The sequence below is a fragment of the Gopherus flavomarginatus genome, chromosome 10 (assembly GCF_025201925.1).
Source record: "Gopherus flavomarginatus isolate rGopFla2 chromosome 10, rGopFla2.mat.asm, whole genome shotgun sequence".
NCBI lineage: Eukaryota > Metazoa > Chordata > Testudines > Testudinidae > Gopherus > Gopherus flavomarginatus.
Genome location: NC_066626.1, coordinates 36809862 through 36823595, shown reverse-complemented (window position 1 = coordinate 36823595; position 13734 = coordinate 36809862).

Here is a 13734-nt window from a genome sequence, read left to right as displayed (position 1 = left end):
TGGACAGTTGTAGCGTATCTGGCAGATTATTAATAATACTTGCCATTTATAAAACCTGCCTGGCAATTAAACAATAATGTGGTAAATTAACAATAATGGTAAGTGAAGATTTGAACTGCACTGATATACTTAGATTAGCTCACCAGGCTTCTGTTTCTACAAACCTCAGCAGCTCAGGTTCTCTAATGCATTTTTAACATGTCAATTAATACGTTGTTTATAGAAGGTGATGTCAGTTTCAGCTAATACACTAGAAATATCACAGTTCTGTGCAGAATGTGTAACATCTGTGTTAAGACTGTATGCTATTACATGTTAGAGATTAAAAAGAATTATAGCAGAAAATCTGATGAGAAAGCTCATCTAAAGGGACAACACGCAATAAAATTACAAAATTAATGGGCATGTTTCATCAGTTCTTGGCATAGTATGTTAGACAATGAAATATGATGCATTGCAGGGTCCAGAAATAAGGTGTTTTATGTGAACAGAGCAAGACCATTAAAACTTCCTAACATTAAGCAGCCTACAAAACTGAATATTTTGTGATCATGTAAATTGCTTAAATAATGTCAGCATTGTTGCTAAATAAGCATCAGGTACACTTTACTATAACACATCCCTGCACTGTAATGTTAACCATTATTTCTTAAGCACTTTCGGCAGTCAGAAAAGATACAGTGTAGCTATATGACTCGATTGTGTCTTTATAATTTACATTAGAAATGTACCCAATAATTTGCTACATATACTGTAATGACAATCTCTTTTATATTAAGACTTTTAAAACAAATTAAAAGGAAATAAATAGATCTTTCTTGGGAATCCAAAATCACTGAGAACTTTATTTTGAAAGGAATTTGTTTTGATACTGCTAAATATTTACCATGATGTTTTAAAAATAGAAAAATTCATATTGAGAACCTATTACAGTTAGTTTGAACAGCAAAAAAATTCAACAAAATATTCCACAGTTCATGAGAATCTCTGTACATTTTAGATTTGCACACAAAATAAGAACAAAACTGTGTCATTTGGCAAATATTTCATTTACGTTCACAAGTTTAAGTAAGCAATGTCTGTGATCAAAACCGATTTACGTGTACAGCTGGTGGAATACTTGCTTTATGACTGCACACAAGAACAAATTTATTATAATTCTTTCAATTCTCTGTGCATTCCGACAACACGCTGAGAACATTAACTCAATAGTCATGGGTTCAGCTGAAGAATCGTAGGTTATTATAAATGTAATATTTTGCTATTAAAATATCTACTGCCACTAGCTTTCTGCATGACTTGTGTCAAGTAAAATATCTATGTGCCTCAGCTTACAAAATAGGTACAATACTCATAGTATTGTTATGGGCAAAGTATTGTTTAAATTTGATACTCTTAAATGAAGTGCAAAGTATTTGTTTCCATTTTCTAGCTTTCTCCACTGCTAGTTAAAAATCTATATATTTAAAGAAAAAACCACTGTTGTATCAAAAAAGTATTATAAAGGTAATTAATAAAGAGCAGAAGTTTAACACTCAAGCTACTCAGACTGTGAAGCCGTCTTTTTCTTCTGAATAAGTAAAGATGACCTGATCTTTGCAACTTGACTTCAGTATACCAGGAGGGACAACCTTCCAGTGAACTTCTATACCCAATTACATCCTAGCACAGACTGACAAGTTCTTCAGGATTCACAGCTCCATTCCAACTGGACTATATGTTAAGTAATACTAAGGTCTTTATTTCATAAGTTCTCCAACTCTAAGGACAACCAGGCTGTAACTCCAGTCCTTGAACCACTTGTTGTCCACGGCACTGCTTCTCTTACAGTTGCCTGACAGATGTCAGACTTTATGCAGTTACACTTGCTGCTAACTCTAGCCCAGTCTTGGACTGAGGATTTCAAAAGGCATTAAAAAAACCAAAACAGATTAAACTCACTAAAATAAACTCCTCTGTGTGGCTGCTTCATGACTGCAGTCCCTATCTTTGGTAGAAATTCAGCTGAGATCAAATTTGAAGACACAACCAAAATTAGAGAGGTAACAGATGGAATAGAACAAAATTGAAGGGAGAAAGCCCCTTGAGAAGATCAAAACATTGGGGCCTGCAGTGAGTAAGAGGAGAGTCTCTACTAGTGCATGTTCCTCCATCTGGGAGAGTAAGCATAGCACAGATGCAACAACAGGATAGAATCAAGCAGCTACTACCATCACATTACAGTTTGTCGTCATCTTGTCTCTTTAATACTATCCTATTTCTAATATTACTTTTCCATTTAACCAGGTATCATTTGCCACAGAAAAGATGTGGGGAAAGGATTAGGAAATACAATTTGGAGATAGTCAACAAAAGGACATTTACGTTATGTGGTTCATGATATGCAAGAAGTTAAAACAAGCAACAGTAGAGAGAAGTTGATAATATACATCACAACTCCAGAATCCTGCAGATATAAATCAAACTAACAACTCTCATAATCTCACTCCACAGCTGTTCGGCAAAGTAATGAGCATTACGTACTGGAGCTATTTGTGGGGAAGGAATCATGCAAAACACAAAAACAACTGGACATGGGTCAGATAGTCAGAAATCCTCCTCACCCCCCACCACAGCATAACCTCCTTCCCTTCCCTCAGTAGCCAACAGACTTGGTAGGTGAAGAACAGCAAAGACACTGTTCTTTGGAAAGGGAAAGAGTGTAACAGAATGTCAGTGGACTGAAGGAGGGAGGGAGAGTATAACAGACACCCCCCTCTTCCAACAGCCTTGAGGTATGCAAGAAAGAGAGCACTTTTTCTACCTTTCAGCAGCCAAAGAGTTGAGATATGGAAGAGCTATCACCACATACTCACTAGATAGAGCAGGAATCTAGGAACAGCACCCTTTATCTTCCAAGCAATGTGGATTTCTCACCAGGGTGCTGCCCTTAGGTCTCACTATAATTGAAACAGTGGGTAGCCCACACACCTCTCTTATGGTTAAAGTTTCTTTGGCCTGGTCCACACTACAGCGTTAAATCGATTTAAACAGCGTTAAATCGATTTAACCCTGTAACCGTCCACACTACAAGGCACTTTAAATCGATTTTAAGGGCTCTTAAAATTGATTTCTGTACTCTTCCCCAACAAGAGGAGTAACCCTAAAATCGATATTACTATATCGATTTAGGGTTAGTGTGGATGGAAATCGAAGTTATTGGTCTCATTCTTTTACTGAGCTACCCAGAATGCACCGCTCCGGAAATCGATGGTAGCCTAGGACCATGGACGCACACCACCGAATTAATGTGCCCTAGTGTGGACATGTAAAATCGATTTTATAAAACCAGTTTTATAAAACCGGTTTTAATAATTTCGATTTTATGCTGTAGTGTAGACGTGGCCTTTGTCAACCATTAGTTTTAAATAAGAGCTAGATGACCTTTTCATACTGTTATTCAATTGGGTACTAAAACATGTATGTTCTTTTTAATGTTAGATCATTTATTTTCATCCATCTTCTGTTACTTGCAGAAATTAACCACTGATGCAGTATCAAAAAGAATTAATAATAAAACATCTATTAGCTTTATTGGTAGGTATATATATTTCTAAATTTATCTAGTAGTTATTTTTAAAGAACTTCCTCACTAAATACCACTAGTATATTACCAGAATAAGACTCATCACAATAGGCAGTTTCCACCTCCCCACTTGTAATATAGTAAATAGTTGTAACCGTTAGTTTTGAAGTTCTTTTGTACATTTTGACTGATCCCACATTTTTAAAGTACAATATTCTTTAACACAGACTAGCCATTCTATTGAAGCTTGATATTCAAGAGCTAATAGCTTACAGGCTCAAGAAGCATTTCGCTGGTACGATAGTAAACAAGGTTTCTTTTCCCCAAAATGGAAGAAGTCAACAGAAAAAAACAACACTTTTCAAGTTCCTCAGACACTGATGCACAGAGTAACTACTGTCACACATATACACATGCACAGATACATGTGGATAGGAGTGCCTCAAAGAAACAATTTTCAGGTATAAAAGTTTTATAAAAACTAATAATATATGTGCTGCCAAAGCGCAAATGTACACACTTAGTAATAATTTTTCAATGCATATGCTAGACTTGGGGCTGGTGGCCTTATATTCTTAATTTTCAAAGTTTATGCTCATGATTTTTAGATGGGGAGGGGTGTAGAAATAGCTATGCATCACAAAGGCAAGTTTGAAAACTAAGAAAATAAGTCTCTCCAAGACCCAAAATCTAGCATTCTGCACAGAAAATTGATCGTTACTCATACCTACAGTATTCGGAGCCTTGTCCCCAAATAACCTACAATACCAAGCACTTACATCAATGCTATGTAATTAGATCATCAAGGATGATTCCTTAAAGTAGGTTAATGCCTCTTTTGTTAGGGAAATTCACTCTTCCAAAAGCTTCCCTGATCTATAAAGAGAGCCAAGCTGTGTTAGTGTAACTATAACGAACTCCTACTCAAAAAGCAGGAAAAATAGAACTAATCTTAAAGCAAAGCAAAAAACCGCATGTCTTTTAGAGAAAAGAAACATTGCGATGCAAACCTTATTCATGACTAAAGAGACTGACCTAGTTGGAGAAATGGGTTATACTTTCTAGCAATAAATTAGTGGCTACGGCATAAAATGAAAACCCCCAACACACGGGAAGGAAATTTGATACAGCACATGGGAAGCTCAGTATAAAACCGTTAAAAAGCGAAAAGGAGCCGGTGCGGATACACAATACGGCCACACACCTTGAGATGTCCGGAAACGCTTTTAATGTACAGTAGGGACCGCGCGCACCTGCAGCAGTGACCGCTGCAAAGGACCCGGGCAGCCGGTTCGCTCGGCGCTGGCTCGCTGGGGTACCCGAGCCCCGCGGCCGCTGCGAGCTAGGCACGCACCGGGTCTGTTCCCCCGCGCTGCCGGGAACCTGCTCAGGAAGCCCCGCTGCCTCCGCTCCTCCGCCGTGCGCCCCCAGGAGCGCTCGCCCGAACCCCGGCCAGCCCCGTCCGCCCTGCTCCACTGCACTTGGGGGCGAGCGAGCAGCTACCCGGGCGGGGGCCGGAGGCACCGTGCAGAAGCAGCGCTGCCCCCGGCGCTCTCCGCGCGGACCGGCGCCTGGCACAGCCCCGGGGCACGGCCAGAGCTGGCCCCCGCTCGCCCCCGGGGCAGACCCTCCCCAGCCGCAAGTTACAACAGCACCTCCCCTGCTGGGAGCCCGCCGGCCGAGCCCGGACACCGCTCCCCTCTTACCCTGCTCCGGCGCGCAGGGATGGCAGGCGAGCGCGGCTCAGCCGCCGCCACATCAGGCAGCGCGCCCCACTTACTCCGCGCTGGAGCAGCTACAGGCTGGCGCCGGGCGCATGCGTCGAGGCTGGCCCGGAGCCACCCCGCCGCCCAGGTGAGCGGGGCGTGGGCGCGCGAGCGCGACCCGCAGGTGAATGGGCGCGTGCCGGCAAGGCGCAGGCAAACAGCGCACTTGGACATGCACGCGGGTGGGCGCGCCCCAACTCTATGTGACCTACATATAGAGGGGTGTGGCTGCACCATTCCGTCGTGTGCACACACGTGTGGCTTCCCGGTCATGTGGACGCGCGCCTGAGTGTGTATGTAGGTGTTTGCAGCGGGTTTATGCTTGTGCATGTGTGGCCACTGGCTCATGTCCCGTCAGAACACTTCCTGCAGTAGTTAGTGGGGAAGGCTTCATCCATCAAGTTTTGCCACAGTGCAGGCATTTTTGTGTGTGTCCTTTAAAGAGAACCTTCCCAAGGTGAAGGAGCTGCGGTGCTCCAGACTCACAGCTTTAAGGGTTTCGGAGTTCTACATAACTTTCCCCAAGGCCAGGATGAAATTGGCAGGAGTGATCAGTTTCATTGCTGTATTTGGAGCTCTGTAGAACTGAAAGCCGCAAGAATCATGACAGTTTTGCTCAGCGGAGGCTACTGCAGCTGTTCACAGAAACAGAGCAAGATGACCAGAAAGATAGTTGGTAGGGGACTAGTATAGTCAGAGTGAAATTAAGACAACCAGATGCCCAGAAAAACTGCAGGTAGAGTCTCTCAGGCTTTGCCCACATTTCCTGACAGGAAGTTTCAGACTTAAAATCAGGGCAATTCACACCTCTAGGAACATTTGTTGCAGACTGTCTGCAAATTCAGGTAGGCATCAGGCAGAGGTAGATTACATTTTCAAGCTTTTCTTTGCATGCATGAAGGCTAGAAAATTTTTTGTAAAAACAAACAAAAAAAAAACCCTGAGATTCTGTTCTCTTCAGGTGACCCCAGGAGCTGTAGTCTTAGGTGCAGCCCTATAGTGCCTAGTCTTTAGGTTGGCCCAGGGTAGAGTTGTTGAGATCCTCTGTTTTGCCCAGTAGCAGGGCAGAATAGAAGAAATGTCTCTTCTCCACCCCTACCTTTGCCTAGACGAGAGTTTTGGGGTGGGGAAATAAGGCTCTTTATCCCATATATTTGTCTATTTCAACAGGAATAGGAAGACACCTGTCTGCTGAGAGGCTGATATGAAAAATTGAGCCCTTCATGAAGGAACAGGGAGCATAGCCTTGTAGGAATCCCAGCAATTCAGAGGTAGAGGAGGGTGGGCTTCTCACTGAGGCATTACTCCAGTGCTTTCCAGGTGGGCCTCTTTAGTCTTTCCTACCAGATTCCAGCTATGGTAGATGTAGTAGTCTATCTCATAAACTGTATAAGTGCAGAGAGAGAAAGAGGGTGTGTGGTGTGCACATATATGGGTTTAAATTCTTTCCCTCCTTAGCTCAAGTGAGAATAGTTGAGGAATTTATACAGATCAGCCTCAGTTACATACACACAAAGCAAGAGGCACTCAAACAGATTAGTTTTGCAGTGTCTGAGTCCTCCATTACAAAACCAAGATACTGCTGTAAAACTAATCCAAAAAGAATGAGTGAGTGGCTGGTCTGCCAAAGTATCCAAAAACATCCGTGGTAATGGCAAAGAGTTTAAAAAGGTACAGAATGTGGCCCACATCCAAGACAAATCATGGAGCAGATGCTTCAAAGATTACTCAAACAGGAGGAGAGGAAAATCTGTATAGGAAATAAACTGTTGCAGTATATTTTTTTTCCTTCTGCAAATTTAGAGGTTACAGACCATAGTGCCTAGCATCAATGTTTTCTGGTGTAGCTGTGAATTCCCATGCCAAAAGCACCAGAACTGTGTCTTAGAAATAAAAGAACTTTGAAGAAGACATGCAGAAATACTATATTTATTCCCCCCTTCCCCACCTTCCACTTTCACGTTGCTGGAGGTTTGTTTTTTTTTATTACATTAAGTGTTCAGGGCTCTCTAGTTTCTGGCTTTAGAAAACTACCTGTGCATTGTGCAAAATAACAAGGTTTTCTATTTAAAAGATGATAGAGCAAAAATGGATGACAAATCTCAGAAAACAGCAATTTTACTTGTACTTCATACAGAAGTCAGGGTGTTATAAATGACACTGACGTGTTAGAGTCTGAATACAAATTAAAGAACAAATATTTAGGCTACCTGCCTTCTGGAGGATGTGATTTTAAATGATGGAGGAAGCACTACGATGCTTAATCTATTTGTTTGCTACTTAGCAGAAAAGAAAAACAATTTAACACTGATTGGATAACACCTCACCATACTTCAGTCTGAGCTCTTGGAAAATTGTAATTCTAGTTCAATTTAATAAAATCAAGGATTGCATCAGACCTTGTTTACAGCTCACTTTGTTAGAAGATGTTTGACAGGCTCACTTATGGCACTCAACTCAGGTTTACCACAGGTCATTTTCAAAGTTTGGGCTAAGCTTCCCTTTTAAGTATGAAGTCTAAAGTCATTTCCTCTTCAAGGTCTTAACAAACCACAAAGTCCCATCTAAATAGTTTGGACAACTAAAGAATCACTGTGTTTTTTGAAAGAAAATCTGTACTCTAGAGACAGGAAGGGAGAAGTAGTATAAATGAAGAGACAATTTCCTCAGAATGTCTGGGGGATTAGATGTCATAGTAGTAAAAATCCCAGAACCTACTCTACACTACTGCTTCCACTGTTGAAACTTCAACCATGCTAAACCAATGATGAGGAAAATGCTAGTGTAGAGAATATCATCTGTCCTTCACTGTACAAAAGAGAAGAGCTGATCTGATGGCAGAATGCTGGACAAATCAGAATTAGAATTGATTCTCTTGAAAAAGAAGCATTCCACACAGTGCCAGACTAATTTTATGTTGGAAATGTCTAAGGCTTGGATTTTTGAGGGTCTTTCACCTTAAACCAAATTAATTAAAGTCACTAATTTCACCAACAGCTCTTTTAGTGGCAAAGATTTGCTGGCATCTAGAACAGCAGCTTCCAAGCTGTGATTCACAGATCTTCCATGGTCTTTGGTTGTCTATGGAGATCTGTCTTTCTCTTAATTTCCATATGCTAAATCACATTAAAAGGAGCTAAAATACATTATATACTTTCTTAACATTACTTTTCCATATAAGCAATTGTTGTATGTGCCATAGGGATGTTATTCAGTCTCCAAACTGATGATAGATGTCCTACAATAACCAGGAATGGGAGGGGAAGTAGTTCATGAGACATTCTCTCTATTTGAGAACATCTGGTCTGGAATGTTGTGACATTCTTCAGAACAAATATATCTGTGTTTTGTAGAATTACCAATCACCTTTCATACCAATGGATGGTAACAATTAGCCTACTATAGAGAGATGTCATGGCAAGTAGATAAATGTGTATGGTTCTGAATAGCTCACATGCATTATACAGGTGAAATAAAAACTCAAAGCCATTTCCTGGATCTGTCTTAAACAGAGCTGCTCCCAATTTAGATGCTAATGTAGTCACTTAATCCATAATTTAGAGCTTCCTTATAAAGCGTTCCCTTTAAATCCTCTGACTCTATAACTCACCTTCATATAAATCCTTGGGTCCAAATTCTTACTGAGATACCGTTCTCCAAAACATCTTGCAGATCAACTCAAGAAACAAAAATGTCACTGGCTAAACCAAGGATTTAGAAAAAGCTCTAGGTAGGTAGGAAACCTTAATTAAATCAAGAGCAGCAGCTCACATCATATTTGAACTAGTTGTGCTGTGGCTGCAGTCATCACTGATGATTGCCTGACTCAAAGCCATTTTTGGAGCTCACGCATAGTCTATCCCGTCTTTCCAAACCTGGAAGCATGTAGCCATGACCTTTATTTTTGGGTCAGATCTTCAGCTGGAAAAAAAAAATCAATGTAAATTCTAACTAAGGCACTGTGTTACCACAGGCTATCCCTGACCTTCTGGCTGGGTGTTCATACCTCAATTTTTTCTCTGTTGGCACCATAAAGTACACATACTCCATGTGTTGCAGTTAAGGTATCCTTCATTGGGGCTGTTTATTGGAATATAACATAAAAAGATTTCATCCTTACACCAGGGTTCCCCGGGTCCTTTTAGTGCTTCCCAATTCCCCATGCCAGGGCTTCACCATCCATTTAGTTTTTTCCCCTAGGGTTTCACAGCTATCCTTTATTTTCAGGGCTTCAGATACCAGTTATCTCAGCTCCCAGCTGCAATCTCACCCGCTGGTTCCCCTTTTCAGTGGATCTTCTTTACCTTTGTGTAGAGACACTAGAACAGGGGTCAGCAACCTTTCGGAAGTGGTGTGCCGAGTCTTCATTTATTCACTCTAATTTAAGGTTTCGCATGCCAGTAATACATTTTAACATTTTTAGAAGGTCTCTTTCCATAAGTCTATAATATATAACTAAACTATTATTGTATGTAAAGTAAATAAGGTTTTTAAAATGTTCAAGACGCTTCATTTAAAACTAAATTAAAATGCAGAGCCCCCCAGACCAGTGGCCAGGACCTGGGCACTGTGAGTACCACTGAAAATCAGCTTGCGTGCCACCTTTTGCACCTGTGCCATAGGTTGCCTACCCCTGCACTAGAATATCCTGCTGTAGGGTTCTCTTCAGAGCAGTGTAGCCTAGTGAACAGAGCACTAGAGAGGGACTCAAGAGACCTGGGTTCTATTTCTGACTATGCCACTTGTCTGCTACACTTCATCTCTCTGTGACTCAATTTCCCCATCTGTAAAATGAGGCTAATGGTACTGACCTCCTTGGTAAAGCACTTTGAGTTCTACTGATGAAACATGCTGCTCTACTGATGTTAAGAGCTAGGTAGTATTATTTGTGTGTTTCTCACGGGTCTCCCACTAATCCTAGTTCACAAAGACCTTCCTGGGCACCATGACCTATCCCCACATAATCTAGCCAAAGTGCTCTGCCAGTCCCATTCAAAGAATGGGTACATTCAGTCCCACTTACAGGAGAGACCAGCTTTAGGTTGCTCTCACATGATTCTTAGTCATTTGACTCAGGCACAGACAAGAGCTTTAGGCCTTACTACTGACAGGTCTAATTCACCCTGTGACACAATGGGAGGTAGATTTATCCAAGTGGATTCAAGTGTTTATTTTAGCTCCCTTAAACACGCAACTTGAAAGTTGCTGTGACTGAACCACTTAAAAATCTTAAGGGCCTGGTTCCCACTTAAATAAAGCCTCTTTACTCCACTTTGGCAGTACGCAGAGGCCTTACATTGGGAATAAACTACATTTATAAATGACAGCAGTGTAAAGTGGTCCTCAAAAATTTCAGATTACCATCCTCTTTTATTAGCCTGGAATATGCTGATCCAAAGCAAAGCATCTGCTTCAGGTTCTCTTCCCAGAACTGCCTAGGCGTGAGCATAGACTTTATTTTCTTGGAGTGATTAAATGTTGGGCTTCTGCTGATCTGTCTGTTCTTCTGAGAATGCAGGCAAAAGCTTTTGCTTTCGAACTTGTAGCAAAGGTTTCCAGTATTTTTATGTAGCGCACTATTCTGAAGACCTTTAGCTTTCTGTGGAAAAGAGTACCTAGCAAGCCTCCTAACTCTGTAGGCTGGATTCTGGCCCTATGGTCATCACATAAGATAAGACATTGTGGGACCAAGAGAATGCCTTTCTGGCTAACATCCATTGATTTTCTAGCTATTGTAATACAACTGTACGGCTTTGTTTTCACCATACTTCATCTGCAGAAATAAACGGTGTGTCTGGTGCTCATTTACCCTTTTCTTGAACTGCCTTCTCCAGTAACCTATTTAATATGTTTATTACCCCCGATAAATACTACAGCTAAGAGAGAGTTTAAAAAAACCTCAAGGATAATCTAAAATTAAGGAAACGAGAACTAAATGGAGAGTGCAGGCAGAAGCAATGTTGCTGTTTACTATCAATCCCTCTCAATTGTAAAAGCTTCTAGGAGTTCACCTTGAAGTTTCCTCTTTCTCACTGGGAATTTACCTAGATTCCATAACCTCATATTCTTGATATTTTAATTGATATTGGAGATCTTCTTTGCTGCTGCACATTGCAGCCTTTCAAAGATAATGTCCTTTCTATAGTATAGTGATCTGTTTTGCATGTAACATTCCACATGGGTATGAAGAAATGCTTTAGACAGAGCTTTTGGCTTGCTATTTTATCCCTTTGCTACTGTTAGCTAGCATATTGTTTGCCTCTTTTAGTACTGTTGAGTACTGAGATGATGATTTTTCCATATTAGTCTCCACATCCTTTTCCTGATCAGTGTACTAGATGATTATTCCATTTAACACATACTCCCTAGCTTGGTTTTTTGCTCCAAGACTAATTGATAGTATATTTGTTTGCATTAAACAGTATTCTCCATATACTGGTATCATTACTTAAGCAATACAAAGGCCTGGTCTACATTACGCATTTATACCGAATTTAGCAGCATTAAACTGAAGTAACCCTGCATCCGTCCACACAACGAAGCCCTTTATTTCGATATAAAGGGCTCTTAATATTGATATCTGTACTTCTCCCCGATGAGGGGAGTAGCGCTCAAATCGGTATTGCCATTTCAAATTAGGGTTAGTGTGGCCACAATTTGATGGTATTGGCCTCTGGGAGCTATCCCACAGTGCACCATTGTGACCACTCTGGACAGCAATCTGGAGTCGGATGCACTGGCCAGGGAGATAGGAAAAGTCTCACGAACTTTTGAATTTCATTTCCTGTTTACCCAGCGTGGAGCACTGATCAGCATGGACTGTACGGGAGATACTGGATCTGATCGCTTTATGGGGAGACAAATCTGTTCTATCAGAGCTCCATTCCAGAAGATGAAATGCCAAAGCATTTGAAAAAATCTCCAGACAGAGGCCACAGCAGGGACTCAACACAGTGCTGCGTGACAAGTGTAAGAGAAAGCCAAAGAACCAAATGGACGCTCATGGAGGGAGGGAGGGGGGACTGAAGACTCCAGCTATCCCACAGTCCCCACAGTCTCCGAAAAGCATTTGCCTTCTTGGCTGAGCTCCCAATGCCTGAAGGGTCAAAAGCATTGTCCCAGGTGGTTCAGGGCATATGTCGTCTATATCTCCCCCATGAAAGAAAAGAGAAAAAAATCGTTTCTTGCCTTTTTTCAATGTCACCGTATGTCTACTGCATGCTGCTGGTAGATGTGGTGCTGTGGCGCTGAACAGCAGCATCCCCTCCCCTTCCTTTCCTGATGGCAGATGGTACAAAAGGCTTGGAAACCATCCTCATCATCCGATGAGTGCTCCTGGCTGGCCTCGATGAGGTCGGCCGGGGGCGCCTGGGCAAAAATGAGAATGACTCTCTGTCATTCCCGGCACACGGTACAAAAGGATTGAAAACCATCCTCATCATAACAGCTGGAGGCTGAGCACCTCACCCCTCCCCCCACCTTTCATGTCTAATGAAGATTCTGTACTGCCTGGACTATCATAGCAGCGGGAGGCTGCCTCCCCCTCATTTTATCTCACTAAAAAGCCAGTATTTCTTATTCCTGCATTCTTTATTACTTCATCACACAAATGGGGGGACACTGCCACGGTAGCCCAGGAGGGTTGGGGAAGGAGGGAAGCAATGGGTGCGGTTGTTGCAGGAGCACCCCCTGGAATGGCATGCATTTCTGCGGGATATCTGGGGCTCTGACCTGGAGCAGCTGTGCTCTCTGGTTCTCTAGTAGACTTGCTCCATATTCTAGGCAGGACTGACTCTATTTTTAGACAAAACATAAAGAAAGGAATAACCTGGGGAGTCATTCCCATTTTTGTCCATGCACCCCGGCTGACCTCAGCAAGGCCAGCCAGAAGCACCCATGACAGCAGCAGACAGTACAAAAGGATTGATAACTGTCATCGCCAATTTCCAATTGCAGACGGTGATATAGGGCTGGTAACCGTCTCTGCTACCTTGCAAAGACGAATGAATGCTGCTGTGTATCACTGCAGTACCGCGTCTGTCAGCAGCATCCCAGTACACATACGGTGACAGTGACAAAAGGCTAAACGGGCTCCATGGTTGCCTTGCTATGGCATCTGCCAGGGCAATCCAGGGAAAAAGGATTGAAATGATTGTCTGCCGTTGCTTTCACAGAGGAAGAATTGAGTGACGTCATTTACCCAGAATCACCCACGACACTGTTTTGACCCCACCATGCATTGGGATCTCAACCCAGAATTCCAATGGGCGAGGGAGACTGCGGGAACTATGGGATAGCTATGGGATAGCTACTCACAGTGCAATGCTCCAGAAATAGACGCTAGCCTCGGTACATGGACGCACACTGCCAAATTAATGTGCTTAGTGCGGCCACGTGCGCTCG